This window comes from Scyliorhinus torazame, chromosome 2 (assembly GCF_047496885.1).
Source record: "Scyliorhinus torazame isolate Kashiwa2021f chromosome 2, sScyTor2.1, whole genome shotgun sequence".
Classification (NCBI taxonomy): domain Eukaryota; kingdom Metazoa; phylum Chordata; class Chondrichthyes; order Carcharhiniformes; family Scyliorhinidae; genus Scyliorhinus; species Scyliorhinus torazame.
The window spans coordinates 143,412,442-143,429,940 of record NC_092708.1 but is presented as its reverse complement, the minus strand read 5'-3'; the positions used below and the strand labels follow the sequence as shown (position 1 = coordinate 143,429,940).

General features: G+C 49.3%; 1 protein-coding gene across 2 annotated transcripts in view; it reads left to right on the top strand.

The window, feature by feature from the left end:
• Nucleotides 1-6,093: 6,093 nt before the first annotated feature.
• The window catches only part of zswim2 (zinc finger, SWIM-type containing 2), a 129,700-nt gene continuing 118,294 nt past the window's right edge, over nucleotides 6,094-17,499 (top strand). The window contains exon 1 of one of the 2 annotated variants that reach the window (XM_072477852.1): nucleotides 6,094-6,243. The gene's annotated coding sequence lies outside the window, so the exon portion shown is untranslated. Of the gene's footprint in view, nucleotides 6,244-7,012; nucleotides 7,566-17,499 lie in introns of those variants that run through there. The other variant, XM_072477861.1, reaches the window with a different exon arrangement.

Below are 17,499 nucleotides of genomic sequence, written 5' to 3'. Positions count from 1 at the left end.
CATCGCGGGCGCTCCAAAGTGAGTCCATCCGCAGCTCCAGAGCCGTCAAGCGGTCTAACAGGAGCTGCAACTGGACACACTTCTTGCACGTGAAGGAGCCAGGGACAGTGGACGTGTCCCTGAGCTCCCACATCGCACACGAGGAGCATGACACGGGTCTGAGATCTCCTGCCATGTCTTAAACCTTCGGTTAACTTGAACAATTTCAATTTCCCCCCAAAAAATTTAACTAAATAAATAAACAATGAAGAAAAAATATATAAATATATATATACCAATGAAAAGAAACAGAAAAACAGAAACACTACTTACCAGTCACTTACCAGGGATAAAAAAACACTTCCTCCCCACCCAGCTTTGAATTCCCACCTCGATTCAAATTCCCAAACTCACTCTTTGCTGTCTCACTCTGGCTGTCTTCTCTCTGGCTCACTGGGAGAACTCACTGGGAGTGAGTTTACAAGTTGCTCTTTTTAAACTGTCCTGAATTGACTCCCCTCCCCCACCTGCTTTCAGATCAAAGTAGATTAAAGTGACTGACACTTAACTGCCAACCAGTTATGTGAGTGGGTGGGACGGCCCTTGTTAACCTACACTGCACAATACTAGCTTAATATAAATTAATTTAAACTCCTGAAATTTAAAAGGAGCTGCCGTACTGATTCAATTTAATTCAATTCAATTCCCACCTCGATTCAAATTCCCAAACTCACTCTTTGCTGTCTCACTCTGGCTGTCTTCTCTGTCTCACTGGGAGAACTCTGGGAACACTGGGAGAACGGCCACACAGTCCACGGATTCACCTGGAGGGCAACATGACATGGGCCGCATGCACCTTGCGGCCATGAGGGGGACCAGCACACACCAGACTTCCTAACGGATGATGACCTCGAGCTAGCGGCACTGCTGTCTCCCACACCACCCACCATCGCAGAGACACTCACCTCGGTTGGACAGATAAGTGATGAGGCTCCCGGGTCACGGTCTGGTGCGCACCACACAGCCGAGCCGGTACAGCAGGTGGAGTTTGGAGCAGTCGAGGGGCTGGACGGTCGGAGGGCAGCCCAGGCCCAGCAAACAGCTGCCGCCCAGACGGCTCCCGGGTTCCTGGGTGTACTTGACCCACCCGGACAACTGATGCATGTGAACACCCAGGGACTGAATAACGGGATGAGGGCCATCTTCCAGGACCTGCACACGCAGTTGGAGGAGTCCATTCGCGTCCAGGAGCAGGGAGTGGTGCCGCACATCGCAGCCACCCTGGCCGACACCGCACGGGTGGTGTCCGCGGTGGAGGCAATGGGTGAAACGGTATCAGCCATTAGTCAGGTTCTGCAAGGCGTTGGACTTCACGTGCACGTGTCATCCATGGCCCAGGAGAGGGCTGCCCTCTCACAGGTAGCCAAGCGCCAGAGCCAACACGACATTGACGCCGCTCTCCGGGCCCTGGCCGAGTCTCACTATGCCATGGCACGGTCCCAGCAGGCGATGGCACAGTTCCAGCAGTCAGTCGCGGAGACCATAGACCGCCAGGCGCACGTGATGGATGGCATAGTGCACTCACAGGTAGAGATAGCACAGTCCCTGGTAGGAATGTCGCACTCCCTGGGCTCCGTCTCTGCGAACATTCGGACCGTGGTCGATACCGCTGCAGGCCTCCAGGACTGGCAGCGCCAGGTGTTGGTGGTGCGACGGGGCATGTCTCCGATCGCACCTCCGTCCCACAGTGAGGCCCGGGGGCCACCAGGCTCCCCGAGGGAGGAGGAGGTTCTGGGGCCCGTCCCATTACCTCCAGCAAGGGACGTCCCGCTACACTCGGCCTCCCCCCGTTCCGTCCCTGGTGCATCTGGTGGGCAGCGGGCAGGACAGGGTGGCACCACACCATCCAGCACGCCCGCCGAGCAGCCTGGCCCATCGAGGCCGGGCCGCCACAGGAAACGCGTGCCGACGGGGAGCCATGTCGCAGGGCGTGATTCTCAGCAGTCCGCCTCCACTCCTGTTATACCATCTGGGGAGACACCTAGACGTAGTGGTAGGGCCCGTAAGGCAACGAAGTCAGGCACATAATAAGTTGGCACAGGTGCAGGGCACAGTTTAGTTGTAGGGGGTAGGGCATCTGTATGTGAATGTCACAAATAAACTCACTGTTGCACTTAACTTGTAAGACTCTGTGCTATGTCCGGTGCCAGGGGGCTCGTGAGGGTGACCGAGTGGCGCTGTGGTTAACGAGCGGTTCAACGTCGGTGCCGGATGTGCTGTCCCTTTCCCCCGACTCCCAAAATCGGACACCGTAGTCCTCGGCACTCCGACGCCAGCTACCCCACACGGGCACGTGATGAAATGTCCGTTACGAAGGCTGTGACCACCGGAGTGCATGGTTCAGCTATAGCCATGAATCAGACCTTGGCTGGCGAATCTGAGCTCATTCAACATGGCATTAATCACAACCGCTTACACAATCATCAATGTTGTGCAATCCCGTAGTGCCGCAGTGGTAAGGTGATGTGGAATTGGTGCCGTGAACGCGGTGCGGGGGTGGGGGGGCTGTGCAGCGTGGTGCCCGTGTGCAGGACTGGCGGTGAAAGTGCAGTGTTCAGCGAATCCCTCCCCCATGGTGCGTGAACCGTGCGGCCACCAACGCGTTGCGTGCCTGCTGTCCTCGATGGTGCCGCCGTGTAGGTCAGGTCAGGTCCTCCCTCCGACTCCTCCACCAGTGCATCTCCCCTCTGCATGGCAATGTTGTGCAGCGCACAGCAGACCACAACCATGCGGCCGAACCTGTCGGGCCGGTACTGCAGGGCCCCTCCTGATCGGTCCAGGCATCTGAATCGCATCTTCAGCAGGCCGAAGCACTGCGCCACCACACCCCTAGTTGCTGCATGGGCCTCGTTGTATAGGCTCTCCGCGTTGGTCTGAGGCCTCCGTATTGGCGTCATCAGCCATGACCTCAACGGATAGCCCCTGTCGCCCAGCAACCAGCCCCTCAGCCGGGGGGGGGGGGGGGGGGAACATCCATCGAACATTGCAGGGATGAACGACTGTGCCAGAATGTAGGTGCCATGCACACTCCTGGGATACCTTGCACAAACGTGCATGATCTTCATGTGCGGGTTGGTATGCGCCCTTCCTGTTCATAAACACTTCCCTGTTGTCTGCAGGAGGGCGCATGGGGACGTGCACACCATCGATGACACCCTGGACCATCGGTATCCCGGCCACCTTGGCAAATCCACGTGCCCGTGCTTCCTGCTGTGCTCGGTCCTCGAGGAATTTAATGTACCTGTCCGTGATGGCGTGCAAGGCGTCAGTCATGGCCCAGATGCACCTGTGGACCGATGCCTGTGAGATCCCAGATAGGTCCCCGCTCGGCACCTGGAAGGAACCGGTAGCGTAAAAGTTTAGGGCCACCGTCACCTTGACGGAGACTGGGTTAGCGTGTCCTCCACCCATTCCAAGTGGTTCGAGGTGCGCCACAAGGTGGCATATATGTGCGACCGTCTCCCTGCTGAACCGTAGTCTCCTCCTGCATGTGATGTCCGGAAGGGCCTTGAACGACATTCCGTCACGGTACACCCTAGGCCCTGCTGGACGCCTGTGGCGCCCTGGCACCACCATCAGTGGCTCCTCCTCCTCCTCCCCCCCCCCCCCCCCAAGCACTTTGATATCAGTGCCTGCTTCCTGTGCATTCCTCACCTTCGGGGGGGTCAATGTTCCCCTCAGCATCCCCCTGGACATTCCGGGCCTGAGCGGCTGCGGCCTGCGCGGCGATGACGGGCCACTCCGCGGCCATCCCCTCTGCTGCAGCAGCAGCAGCCGCTGCATCTGCAACCACTGTGGGCCGTCGCAGTCTACGCTGCCGGATGGCCACCTGCAGAGCTGCAGCTCCAACCACGGCAGTGAACATCGCTCTCTGGTTGGCATACATGGTGACCTGCAGGAGGGTGGTGGGGGGCAGAGAAACAACATGTTACACGGAGGTTCTTCCGCACCTCGCCAGCCGGGTTGCATGGGATACCTGTGTGCCCCGGTGGGATGGTCGCGCTGCAGATACGCAGCCAGCCTAACACCTGGTCACTGTCTGCGTCCAGCGGTCAGTTCACACCGTCCTCCTCACCAGTGTGCCAGTCGCCTGTGCCCATCAGCCACACGACAACCTGCGGCCGTGTCCTCGTCACCGTCCTGCCATATGAGGGCGGCTGACATGTGGCATCCGCAGATTGACGACACCTTCCACACTCTCCCTCCCCCCTCCCACCTCCACTCCCTCCCTCACCCCCCTACTGGCTGATGACTTTATTTACCAGGTGTGAACGGCGGTGGAGTGAACTGGGGTCACGCCGTCGGGGCTTCGGCCCATCCAGGCCGGAGAATAACGGGGGTAGCGGAGAATCGCCATTTTGGGTGTCTCGGGCGATTCTCCGGCCTGCGCCGCGCAGAACACTGTCGGGGCCGACGGGTGAATCGCGGGAGGGCGTCAGACCAGTGTCGCGTGGAAAAATGGCGCGTCAGGCGATTCTCCCAACCGGTGTGGGAGCGGAGAATCGTGCCCCTTATCTTATATCAAGAAATGCAAAAACATTAGTTGTTTTAGTGGACTCGTAATCCAAATGCCTGGATTAATGATCTTGAGATATAAGGACAAATCCCACCTGGGGAATTTAGATTCAGTTAATTAAAGTTTTTAAAAATCGAAAAAGCTATTGTTAGCAACAGTAAGCATGCAATTAGTGGATTTTTGTAAAGACTCATTGAACTGGCAGTCAATAATTATAATTAGATGCACTGTCATCAAAACAACAGCGTCCCATTCATTGCCTTAGAAGCAAAATTATCAGCAAGACAATATAATCAAGGCAGTTCAGACCCCCAAAACAATTCAGATTATTTTGCCAAATTGAGGCATTTGTGAGCCACAACCAGGAAACATATTATGGAAAATCACAGGATGAAAAAGTTGATTTTCATAACTGTTTTTAAGTCAAGATGTTGTAGTCCCATGATTCTAGAAACTGGTGTACAAACAACATTGCCACTCAGTCATGGAGCCAAAGGGATCAAATTTAATGAAGGGATTTCACAAGTCTACTAAATGCTTAAAGAAAACCTAACATTTCCTGTGTTTGCATGGGTTTCACCCCCACAACCCAAAGATGTGCAGGGTAGGTTAATTGGCCACGTTAAATTGCCCCTTAATTGGAAAAAAAAAATTGGGTACTCTAAAAAAAATTTTAAAAAGAAAACCTCACAAATTCCCATTCAGAATGTTTGGCCAAATGCATGATCAGCTGCCTGTAATTTGATTTTTTTTTCCTAACATTCCCAAAGATTCTAATTGTGGAATCATTCCCTCTCTGGAAACATTTTTCATTCTTGGAACAGATTTCTATTTCTAGAAGTCACAATGTTGTTTTTACACAAGCTTGGGGAATCTTGGGACGATAACATCAGTATGCCCAAGTTACCCAGCTCCAATGTAAAGCTCAATCAACCAAACTTCTATGTATGCATGTATACAATTAACTTGCCACTACAAGACTTTTGTGATATATATAGAATAAACATGGTTTTATTGTAAATTTTTGCTTTGCAAATTGAATGATTTTGTTTGTGAAACTGTCAATTAAGAACAATTGTATCTTATTAAATGAGAAATTGTGAAAATATAATTATAATTAATTTATAATTATAGCAGCTGAGTTTTCTAAATGTTTTCTTCAAAATGTCACCAGTCATTGGCATTTATTTTAGAAAGATCAGGTTCAGTATGAAGTTCACTATGAAGTAAACTTGACTTGCTTGAGAATGGTCTCTGCAGTGATCACTGCAATATTCGAAAAGGATGTAGTCACACAGGATTACCCAGGTAAAAAAAACAGATGGAGCAAATCGTTGGCAACTGGGAATCTGCTGTAGGTGCAGCCAGGTGTCATTATTAATCTTTTTTTCTCAGATTAAAGGTTTTCCAAATGACCAACAACCCAGCCCTGGATATCAAACATCATGACCTTTTACCCGGCCCCGCTGACCCCGCCGACCCCGCCCCGTGACCTTTCATCAGGCCGCAGTGAACATTGGGATTCCGCACACGGCGTCCCGTCACCATGGTAACGGGCCGGCTGCAGCAACTCAAATTTTGTGAAAGATCCGAATGGGGGGTTCCTGCACCTTTCCCGGCTGAAGGAGCCGCTTCTCTGCACCAGGTGCACTCGTCTCCCGGGGGATCGACTGACCGACCTTCATCAGGTCAGGATCCCAAACCCTGGGGCCTCTCCCAACGGGAAGAAAAATCAGCGACAGCGGCGGTCAGCTCGGGAGGGGGAAATAAGGAGGGTGATGAGGAGGGGGCGGGGGGGGGGGGGAGATGAGATGAGGGGGAGATGAGATGAGGGGGAGATGAGGTGAGGGGAAGGGGAGATGAGGGGGAGGGGGAGATGTGGGGGAGGAGGAAACATGAAGGGAGATGGGGGAGATGAGAGGAAGGGGAAGACATGAGGGGGAGATGAGGGGAGGGGGAAGATATGGGAGGGATTAAGGGAAAAAAGGAGGGGGCAGAAGGGAGATGAGGGAAAGGGGTTGTGCGAGGGAAAGAGGAGGGATGATGGGGAAAGCAAGAGGTGGGGGAGAGAGAGAAGGGGTGTGGAGAGGGAAGGGGGAGATGAGATAAGGGGAAGGTGAGGGGGAAAGGTGGGGTGAGGGGAGGGGGAGTTGGGGGTAGAGGGGGAGGTAAGTGGGAAAGGCGAAGTGGGAGAGTTGAGGGGGAAATGGGGCAGTGGAATTAAGGAAAAAGTGGGAGGGGGGAGTGGGAGTGGAGAGAGGAGGAAGGTGAGTGGGAGGGGCAGGAGGGAGAGAGGGAGCAGAAAGGCAGGAGGAGGAGAGGGTGCAAGGAGTGGGTGCAAAGGGGAGAAAGGAGCGGACTGGCAAAAATAGGGTGCAAGAGTGGACAAAGGGTGATGGAGGAGAGAGGTGGCAGTGGGACGAGAGGAGGAGGAAGGAGAGAGAAGAGGTGGTCGGGCGAGACAGGAGGATGGAGGCGAGAACAAGGAGATAGGTGGGGAGGAATTGGAAGGAGAGATGATAGCAGATGAGGGAGGCGAGAGGTTAGGAGGCAGAGGAAGGTGAGGAGAGCAGATAGGAGGAGAAGAGTACATAGTGGAATTTTGAGCATGGGGTAAGAGGTGTGAGGGCAAGGAGAGAGGAGTAGGGATTGGAATTTCATAGAATTTCATAGAATTTACAGTGCAGAAGGAGGCTATTCGGCCCATCGAGTCTGCACCGGCTCTCTGAAAGAGCAGCCTACCCAACTGCACACCTCCACCCTATCCCCATAACCCAGTAACCCCACCCAACACTAAGGGCAATTTTGGACACTAAGGGCAATTTATCATGGCCAACCCACCTAACCTGCACATCTTTGGACTGTGGAAGGAAACCGGAGCACCCGGAGGAAACCCACGCACACACGGGGAGAACGTGCAGACTCCGCACAGACAGTGACCCAAGCGGGAATCGAACTTGGGACCCTGGAGCTGTGAAGCAATTGTGCTAACCACAAATGTGAATCAATTGTGGGTACTCCACAAGTAATGAATTAGGTTGGGTGCTTGTCCCTATTGTAAAGTACGGAACCTTAGTAGCCAATTTGGGCACAGCAAGATCTCAGTAAGATTAATATCAAGATTGAAGAACTTGTGACATGCACAGTCTAAATCAGGAAGTGTCAGTTGATATATTAAATTCAAAGTAAAACAATATACTTTTGTTCTTTAGGGTTTGGGGGTGCCGAAATGCCTGTACCTGTGCTGTATTGTTCTTTGTTCTCTTTGAAAGCAAAATAAAGAGAGGGAAAATGCTGGGGTTAAAAGAAAAAAGATGAGTCAAAAAGAAAATGATTTAAAAAACCTTACTTAATAAATAAAAAAATCAAATGATTAATAAAATAAAAAGGAATGAGAACTCTGTGCTTCTAAAGGCTAATTTTCGATGCCACAGAGTCTTTTTGGTACTAATTAAGAATTATGTGTTGATAAAAAATGATAGAATTATTACAATACGAAAGGAGGCATTCGGCCTTTCCTGCCTGTACTGGCCATGATACCACCCTTGGCCAAAACCCTAAAGAACAAACATATATGGATTTCCCATTAAAGCCACCCCACACCACCAGGGTGCACTGCCGGCGGGAAAAGTGAATTGCAACTCAACCTTGAAAATATGGAGAAAAGTAATGTTTTTTACGTTACCTAACTTTCAGAATCTATTTTGAAGTGTTATCTCAGCCTTTCTCGCAAAATTCCATGTTTGATGTTTAACTGAGGTGGTAAGAGGTTGTGAGTTCAGCGTTAATACTGCAGAGCTGAATTTTTGTTCAATCAGGAAGGGAATTTTAGTGGCTTTATTGCTATCTGGGTTAAATTTTCTACCCAATGGGGAGAGAGAGTGTAAATTGTCAAAGAGCCAACGAAGCAAATAGGGGGAAGCTACTGACTTAGCAATTGAGGTATTCTCATTCTTACGCAGTGCGGCAGCATCAACTCCAATTATACAGCACTTTTAAGCTTCTAATGGAGCATTCTTTGCAGTGCCAATAAAAGTGCATGTTCAGCATTCACCACTGTTGAATGTTGGAGAGGAGTAGCAATTCCCAAAGTGCATGTATACTGTAGCATTGAAATTAGAAAGTTGGGGAAGTCAATTTGATAATCTTTTTTTTTATTGTCACAAGTAGGCTTACATTAACACTGCAATGAAGTTACTGTGGAAAGCCCCTAGTCGCCACATTCCGGCGCTTGTTCAGGAACACGGAGGGAGAATTCAGAATTCTCAGCTGGTACGGGAATTGAACCCGCGCGGCTGGCCTTGTTCGGCATCACAAACCAGCTGTCTAGCCCACTGAGCTAAACCAGCCCCAATTTGCCAATCAGAATGGCAGAGTTGGGGGAATTGAGAATTTAAGATGATTTTTGTTTACTTTTTCGCAGTGTCATGGGAATGTCACTTTAAGAAATGTTTGTCTTCTCAAGTGGCTGCAGTGATGTCAGTGTGTGGGTGGAGCTGGGCTGTGGCTCTGCTTCTTACTTTCGTTTTGAGCTGGAAGCTGTTTTTGGCTCTGAGTTTTAATTTTGTTTTCAGTTGGAGAGATGCATTCAAACCAAGGAGGTGTATTTTGGCCTCTCTCTGCATGCTAAAGAATGTCTCCAGATCATTTGATAATCTCAAAGTAATACATGTTTCTGTAAGGAATGCAAACCTACTGTCTTTGTTAAAAAGGGTCTTTGACTTATGGATGTTGTTAGGAAAGTTACTAAGGGTTACCTATAGAGTACTGTATCTTTGGAGGGGGTATCAGTGTTGATAGTTGATAAGATGTTTAATGTCAGTTTATAAAATGTTAACTGGATTCATAGAATAAACATTGTTTTTGTTTAAAAATACTTGAGATCTCTGTTGCATCACACCTGTAAAGTGGGCCCTTGTGCTTCCCAAAACCAAAATCTATTAAAAATTGTGGGTCAGGTGAACTCCATGATATACTTTGGTGTTCTCTAAACTCTGGCCTATAACAAATTGGAGGCTCGTGGGGTAAAAGTCTATCTTTCGTGATTGTTTTGGCTTAGTGAACTTAAAGACAGTGCGAGGTGAGCATATTTGTGTTTGCTTTTCAGGTGTGATAGTCTGGTTTAAGGAGGGAGTGTGTTGTGGTCAATGGCTCTTTCAGAGGCTCGGAAGTTTTTGGGGGTGGAGAAGGTCACAAGCAGTACCTTACGAACAGGGACTAAAAAAGGCTTTTAGATTTGGCAAAAACATTGCAGCTAACGTTACCTGACAGCATACGAAAAGAATAGGTACTTTCGGCGGTAGCTGAGCATTTAAAATTGCCTGAGATACAGAAATGGCATTAGAAATGGCAAAAATTCAGTTACAGATTAAACAACTTGAACATGAAAAAGAATTAAAGCAGCTTGAACATGCAATGAGGGAAAAAGAAAAGGAGACAGAACAAAGAAAAAAAGAAAGAATAGCCCTAAGAGAAAGAGATCAGGGAAAAAGAGAGAGAAAGAGATAGAGAGGAAAAAGAAAAAGAGAGAAAGAGATAGAGAGGAAAGGGAAAAAAAGAGAGAGGAAAGGGAAAAAAAGAGAGAGGATAGGGAAAAAGAGAGAGTTTGAACTTCAGAAAATGGCCATGAAACATGACAGTCAGTTAAAATTGGCAGATGTCGAGGGAAACATACAGTTTGAGGATAATGATGAGGATAAAGAGAAAGAGCGTCATAATTGATGGCTTGGTGGGGATCGATTTAAATATGTCCAAGCATTGCCAAGGTTTGGTGAGAAGGAGGTAGAAGCCTTTTTCATTTCATTTGAGAAGGTAGATAAACAAATGAAATGGCCACAGGACATGTAGGTATTACTGATTCAAACAAAGCTGGTAGGTAGGGCTAGTGAAGTGTTTGCATCACTGCCAGAGGAGGTCTCTGGGACGTATGAGAAGGTGAAAAAAATCCATCTTAGGTGCATATGAACTGGTGCCTGAAGCCTACAGACAAAGGTTTAGAAATTGAAGGAAAGAATTTGGTCAAACATCCATGGAGTTTGAAAGGATCAAACAGAGTAATTTTGATAGGTGGATAAGGGCTTTGAAAATAGACCAAACGTATGAAGCTCTCAGAGAAATTATACCTCTGGAGTTTAAAAATTAAATTCTTGATGTAGTGAGAATTCATGTGGAAGAGCAGAGGGTTAAAACTGCGAGGTTAGCAGCCGAAATGGCAGATGATTATAAATTAGTTCATAATGCAAAGTTTGGTTTCCAACATCAGTTTCAGCCTGTGAGAGATAGAAACTGGGGAAAAGAGAAATACTCAAGTGGTAGAGGTAAAGGAGATCTGATGGGAGATAATAAGGAGAGTGCACCTCCGATTGGAAAAGAAATCCAGGAGGATGGAAGAGAAATGAAAATTTTCAAATAGGGGCTTTCACTGTAATAAACTAGACCATGTAAAGTCACAGTGTTGATGTTTGAAGAAAAGCACTGGGAAGGCTAATGTGATACAATAGGATAACAGTAAGAAGTCTTACAACACCAGGTTAAAGTCCAACAGGTTTGTTTCAAACACTAGCTTTCGGAGCACTGCTCCTTCCTCAGGTGAATGAAGAGGTATGTTCCAGAAACATATATATAGACAAAGTCAAAGATGCAAAACAATGCTTTGAATGCGAGCATTTGCTGGTAATTAAGTCTTTCCAGATCCAGAGATGGGGTAACCCCAGGTTAAAGAGGTGTGAATTGTCTCAAGCCAGGACAGTTGGTAGGATTTCGCAAGCCCAGGCCAGATAGTGGGGGATGAATGTAATGTGACATGAATCCAAGGTCCCGGTTGAGGCCGTACTCATGAGTGCCGAACTTGGCTATAGGTTTCTGCGCGGTGATTTTGCGCGTCCTGAAGGCCGCCTTGGAGAACGCTTACCCGGAGATCAGAGGCTGATTGCCCTTGACTGCTGAAGTGTTCCCTGACTGGAAGGGAACATTCCTGCCTGGCGATTGTCGCGCGATGTCCGTTCATCCGTCGTTGCAGCATGTTCATCCATCTTATCTGCTGTACTTCCATTGAAGCAAACGCACTCCAGACCCACTGAGATCAGCGACTTCCTACACTTACTGGCCTGCTGCGCACCCCCCCCCCCCCCCCCCCCCCCCCGCTGTACTAATTTACCACATCAGCAAACCTCCCGGCCCACCTTCCATGGAAGACATCCCAATGATCCACATACCTGAAGCCCCTTCCCCCCTCCTACACCAGCTCTTTAGCCATGTGTTCAATTGTAGTATCTCTCTGTTCCTAGCCTCACTACCACATGGCATGGAAAGTAATCCTGAAATGACTACCCTGGAGGTCCTGCTTTTTAGCTTACTACCTAACTCCCTGTAATGTCTTTGCAGGACCTTGCTGCTCTTCCTGCCTATGTCATTTGTACCAATGTACAGTAAGGGTATCTGAGGAGCACAGTGGCTAGCACTGTTGCTTCACAGCTCCAGGGTCCCAGGTTCGATTCCCGGCTTGGGTCACTGTCTGTGCGGCGTCTGCACGTTCTCCCCGTGTCTGCGTGGGTTTCCTCCAGGTGTTCCGGTTTCTTCCCACACTCCAAAGATGTGCTGGTTAGCTGGATTGGACATGCTAAATTGCCCTTTGTGTCCAAAAATGTTAGCTGGAGTTACTAGGTTATGGAGATAGGGTGGAGGTGTGGGCTTAAGTAGGGTGCTCTTTCTAAGGTGCAGATTCGATGGACCGAATGGCCTCCTACTGCACTATAAATTCTATGATTCTAGTTAATGACATCTGCCTATTTGCCCTCCCATTCCAGGATATCCTGAATCCACTCAGAGACATCCATAACCCTGGCACCAGGGAGGCAACATACCATCCTGGAGTCTCTTTCGCGACCACAGAAGTGCCGCAACCACAGAAGTGCCTATCTGTGCCCCCGACTATCGAATCCCCGATTAGTATTGCTCTATTATTCTTTTCCCCCCTCTTGTATACAGCAGGGTCAGCCATGTTGCCACCGCTCTGGCTACTGCTGCTGCTGTCAACTGATGAGCCATCCCCTCATGAGTATCCAAAAGGGCACAGCCACAGGGGACTCCTGCACTGACTGCCTGCCACATCTAGTGGTCACCCATCTATCTCCCTGTGCCCTGCGTGTGATCACGTCTCTATAACTTTCATCTACGATGCTTTCCGCTATTTGATTGCTTCTTAGTACCTCCAGCTGTTGCTCAAACTGACTGGCTGTTTAGCACACTGGGCTAAATCGCTGGCTTTGAAAGCAGACCAAGGCAGGCCAGCAGCACGGTTCAATTCCTGTAACAGCCTTGCCGGAATGTGGCGACTAGGGGCTTTTCACAGTAACTTCATTGAAGCCTACTTGTGACAATAAGCGATTTTCATTTGACAGCACGGTAGCCTTGTGGATAGCACAATTACTTCACAGCTCCAGGGTCCCAGGTTTGATTCCGGCTTGGGTCACTGTCTGTGTGGAGTCTGCACATCCTCCCCGTGTGTGCGTGGGTTTCCTCCGGGTGCTCCGGTTTCCTCCCACAGTCCAAAGATGTGCAGGTTAGGTGGGTTGGCCATGATAAATTGCCCTTAGTGTCCAAAATTGCCCTTAGTGTTGGGTGGGGTTACTGGGTTATGGGGATAGGGTGGAGGTGTTGACCTTGGGTAGGGTGCTCTTTCCAAGAGCTGGTGCAGACTCAATGGGCCGAATGGCCTCCTTCTGCACTGTAAATTCTATGATAATTTATGATCCATTTGTTCAGTCAGCAAGTGCAGCTGAATACAATTCTCGCAGATGTAATTGTCAAGGATGTTGACAGCATTCATGATTGACCACAAGTCGCAGGTGGAACACCAAGCCCCACCAACTGAGATGACTAACCCTCTATTAAATTCCTTTAATAAAAACAGTCACAATTACGTACTCACCAATCAGCTGCCTTCTTAAATCCACACTCAGAAGAGTGTCCCTCATTGATGAAGCCTCTGAAGATGGTTGGGCCTATGACTACCCTGAGCAGATTCTGCAGTGACGCTCTGGGCCTCAGATATGGACCTCCAACAAGCATAACTATCTTCTTTTGTGTTAGGTGTGACTCCAACCAGTGGAGGGTTTTCCCCCTGATTCCCATTGAATGCGGTTTTGCTAGGGCTCCTCGATGCCGCTGTCACATGCTGCCTTGATGTCAAGGGCAGTCACTCTAACCTCCCCCCTTGAATCCAGCTCTTTTGGCCATTTGAACCACAAACATCAAAATGCCCCCACCAGAAATCTTTGGGCTGGTGTATTCTGACGTACGTTAAGGGCGTGATCTAATGGCCGCGTTGCACCGGCCGTGAATCCGAGCGAGCTGGTTAGATCGCGAGAGAATCCAAAATCAGGAACCGTGCCAGGCGGTTATCGGTTTCCAATCTAACCGGCCCACTCCCGTTGGCGATATCCAAATCATGGCGTGGCCAGGGGAGGAGCCAATAATCATCAATTAAGGCTAATCTCCATCCAATTAACAGGAAGGGCCCCCTGTGTAATGGTCTCCCCAGCAAGCGACCACGCGTGCGCCCTTTAGCACACCTATTTAAAAACGTGGAGCTACCGAAATGGCTGCTGTGGGGATAGGAGGAGCTGAGTAGCTATCTTGGAAAATGGGCAGTCAGCCCGGGGGCACCGCGGGGGAGGGGGGGGGTCAGCTGGGGGTGGTGAGGGGCTAAGAGCCCATGGTTCCGACATGCCACCCCCGGATTGTGTTTACCATACCAGGGGCAAATTCAGCTTCTTTCTGCCTTCCCGCCCCACCGAACACCTCCAGGACAGGAGGTAATATAGTGCAGGTCACTTTAACCCTCACAGACTGTGGCGGCCTGTGGCCGCACAGCTGAAGGCTATCGCTAATAGGGAATTAGCGATGTTAATAATGTGAGAATTTCACAGCTCTCGAGTAGATTCTCATGGGTAGACCTGCCATGAAGCTGATGGTTGTTACTGCCTAGCATCCCAATCAGACTGTGAAGCCTGGACACTTTGCTTCAACACTGGAGGCTTCCACACTGCAGGGGCAGCAGCCAACAATTGAACAGCCAAAAGCTGGGCCGCAGCATAGCCGGGTGACTGGCTCATTGGATGGCACCCTGAGAGAAAACAAGGGTGTAAGGGTGGGGAGGGGGTGGAGCATTCAAGGGTACCGGAGCGGAAACCATAACTGATTGCCAGTCTCACCCTCTCAGCCCTGAACTTTTACGTCTCGGGTTCATTCCAGGGCTCGAACCGGGACTTGTGTGACATATCCCAGCCAACAGGCCACAAGTGCATCCGGATACCTGTTTGCCTGGGAAGCTGACGTTATAAACTTTGACCTGGACCAGGCCCATCAAGATGCGCGAGCAGCAGGATTCTCCGCCATCGCCGGGAAGCACAGGTTCAGGGGGTAATAGATGGCATGCATGTTTTCTTGCGTGCACCGGGGGGTCCGGATGCGCCCTTCATTAACATGAAGGGGTTACACCTATACAACATAGAGCATACAGTGCAGAAGGAGGCCATTCGGCTCATCGAGTCTGCACCGACCCACCTAAGCCCCCACTTCCATGCCATCTCCGTAACCCAACAACCCCTCCTAACCCTTTTTTGGTCACTAAGGGCAATTTATCTTGGCCAATCCACCTAACCTGCACGTCTTTGGACTGTGGGAGGAAACCGGAGCACCAGGAGGAAACCCACGCAGACACGGGGAGAACGTGCAGACTCCGCAAAGACAGTGACCCAGCAAGGAATCGAACCTGGGACCCTGGCACTGAAGCCACAGTGCTATCCACTTGTGCTACCGGGCTGCCCGAAAACCCATTGAGCATTCAATTTGTGTACTACCACCACCTGAAGATCATGCACGTGTGTGCACTCTTCCCCAGGAGTGTGCACAACAGCTCCAACCTAGGGCAGTCGGTGATCCCCAGCATCTTCGAGGGACACCCCAAGGATGACTTATTGGCTCTTGGGGGATAAGGGATACCTGTTTAGGACCTGGCTAATGATGCCAGTACGGAAGCCGGAATGGAGGACAGACGGCGGTGGCAAGGGTCCAGCATTCCCGGAGGGCCCTCATCCTTGCCTACTTCTCACAAGGCGTGGCTTTGTCTGTCATCTCACCCCCTCCCGGTCAATCTCTCCCTCCCCACCCCTCCCTCGGAACCATCCCCCCCCCCCCCCCCCACAAGGCACCCTCCCAGGGTCACTATTATATCACTCCAGGGCGATGGGCCTGTGTCGGCACTGACAGCAGCTCAATATAGAAGGCAGGAGGGTGATTATAACCCACTGTGAGGTGAACTCAGGTGCTCCTCCATCTATGCCACTGTGTGACTCCCGTCTGTCTGCTGACAGTGTGCTCACACCCATTACCTGCACATGGTATGCCTTTGGCAGGGGGGGCCAGATCCAGGAGCACTGTGTCTGGAGGGGCTTGGGCCGGCGGGGTGCGGCGGGCAAATGGGAGAATGGCGTGCAGGCCGGGCCTCAGTAAGGAACAACGTGTGAGGCTTCACATGTCTCGCGTGTAACATGTGTTAATGGTGTGTAATCCTGACCCTAACTGTCCCTAGCTACCGATGGTGCCTCTTGAACATCCCTGATTTAATTGATTTCCCCATTTGGATTTGCCCACCTTCACCAGCCTGGGCCTTAAAACTGTGGAATACTCTCCCTAAACCTCTATACATTTCTACCTTCTTTACCTACTCAAGAAAGTCCTTAAACCTACGTCCTTGACCTTTTGTCCATCGACCCAAATAATGCCTTGTATGACTTGGTGTCAACTTTTGTTTTATAACACTACTGTGAAATACCTTGGAGCATTCAGTTATGTAAAAAGTAACTGTATAAATACCAGTTGTTGTTGTTGTTTTAGCTTGGCGTGTTACATATTTATCCATATTTATAGATTGTCTCGTTACTGCTGGAAATGTCCAATTATCAATCATATATAAAACATTCTATAACTGTACAATATGTCTTTAATTAATATATCTTATTTAATATTTTACATCTGTTAAGCTCTTTGTTGTAAATTCCTGTCATCACACTTTTAATGGAACTGTCTATGTGTTTACACGGCTGCTATTGCACTCTTCTTTAGTGTAGGATGGTGTAAATACGTTGCAAAGGTTTTTACTTTTACAATTTCTATTATAACTGTGGGCATAGGGACATAACAGCAATACAAAAATATTAATAGACTGTATGACTCTAAAATACAGGCTAAATTGTGTCTGTCTGCTATATAACAATTATCCTCAGCCTTCCAGACACTCAGCCCCCTCAGCAATATGGTTGGCTCTTAACTGCCCTCTGAAACAGCCTCATGAGCCACTCAGTTCAAGGGTAACTGTGGATGGGCAACAAATGCTGGCCTTGACTGCAATGCCCAAATCCCACAATTTTTTTTTAAAACTCCACCGAGCAGCTACAATTGTAACAAATGCAGGATTCTATATATTTTGGATTATAAACATTTGGAAATATAAGGGTCAAAAGCCTGGTTTAGAGTGTCGTTTGACTGCAGTGGTTATGTTTTTTAAAATAATCTTGTTTTGGAAGACCAGAAAGTTTTAAGGAACCAGAGGTGAAATTGGCCACCATAAAAGCCTCGGCTAATGCAATGTTGTTTGACTAGGGGGGTCCCTAGTGTTTTCAGCCTGGGAATTTCATTTGTGTTCAGCTTGGAAAGATGATGTCATTGCTGGGTGGAGCTTAGACATTCAGAAATTTTGAGTTGAGATTTTGCGCTGAGTTCTGATCTGGCTAACACTGAGTCCACAAGTAAGATCTTTTGCTGTTACAGTGGGATAGTTAAAAAAGCTTAATAGTATTTAAAGCACTGCAAACTTGTCAGAGGACAAGGCAGAAACTGAAACAAACCAGTTGAAACAGTTTTTGAAAGCATCCAGTTAGAGT